The sequence below is a fragment of the Galeopterus variegatus genome, unplaced genomic scaffold (genome assembly GCF_000696425.1).
Source record: "Galeopterus variegatus unplaced genomic scaffold, G_variegatus-3.0.2 Scaffold5709, whole genome shotgun sequence".
NCBI lineage: Eukaryota > Metazoa > Chordata > Mammalia > Dermoptera > Cynocephalidae > Galeopterus > Galeopterus variegatus.
In genome coordinates, this window is record NW_007731820.1 from 100605 (window position 1) to 101774 (window position 1170).

Below are 1170 nucleotides of genomic sequence, written 5' to 3' on the forward strand. Positions count from 1 at the left end.
TGCCCCACTAAGTCTGCCTCAACTGTACCAGTAACGTTTCCCATAATCTCAAACATGTTGCATTCCTTTCATTTCTGGAATGAGAAATTTTAGAATATTTGGGATACAGAGGAGATACTATAAACTTAAAAGGAGAAAAGAGAATCAGAATTCAACAGACCTCTCAACAAAACCACTAGAATCTAGTAGACAAGGGACAAGGGCCTTCAATATTCTAATTTCAATTTTTGCGATGATGAATTTGCTAAGTAGCCTGACTTGATTACTACACATTGTATACATGTATTGAAATGTAACTCTGTACTCCATAAATATGTACAATCAATACATTTCAGTTAAAAAAAAAAAAAAACAGCAAGTTCCAACCTCCTTCTCAGAGCTGTCTGGTTGCTGGGCGGGTGTCAGCCCAGAATCTGCTTACCACATCCTGGGGGTTTTGGTTGCCTCGTAGGTTTCCTTCCCGGTACCATGTTTTCCTTTGGTTACTCCCTTGTTTTGTTGGGTCATTACCCCAGTAGCTCGCTAAGGACGGGTACAAGAGAAGTAAATTATTTTCATTCTTGTAGGTCTGAAAATAACTTATTCTCCCCTCATTTGATCGATGAGTTGGCTGAATATAGAAGTGTAGGATGTAAATTAGAATTTTTTCCCCCAGTTTAGAGAACAGTTTATTTAATTGCAATACAGCAGCCCACAATGCATCTTTCAAAAATCACATCAAATATATCTTTTTTCAACCTGTGTCTGGGAACCCCTATTGAACTTGCTTTTTTTTTTTTAACTGAAATGTATTGATTGTACATATTTATGGAGTACAGAGTTATATTTCAATACATGTATATAATGTGTAGTAATCAAGTCAGGCTAGTTAGCAAATTCATCATTGCAAAAATTGAAATTAGAATATTGAAGGCCCTTGTCCCTTGTCTACTAGATTCTAGTGGTTTTGTTGAGAGGTCTGTTGACTTCTGATTCTCTTTTCTGCTTGTAAGTTTATAGAATCTTCTCTGTATCCCAAATATTCTAAAATTTCACAGTGGTGTATCTGATTCTGGCTCTTTTTCATTCCCTATGCTAGCACTTTTTTTTTTATTTTTTGTCTTTTTTCCTGACCGGTAAGGGGATCACAACCCTTGGTGTGGGGTCGCCCGCACCGCGCTCAGCCAGTGA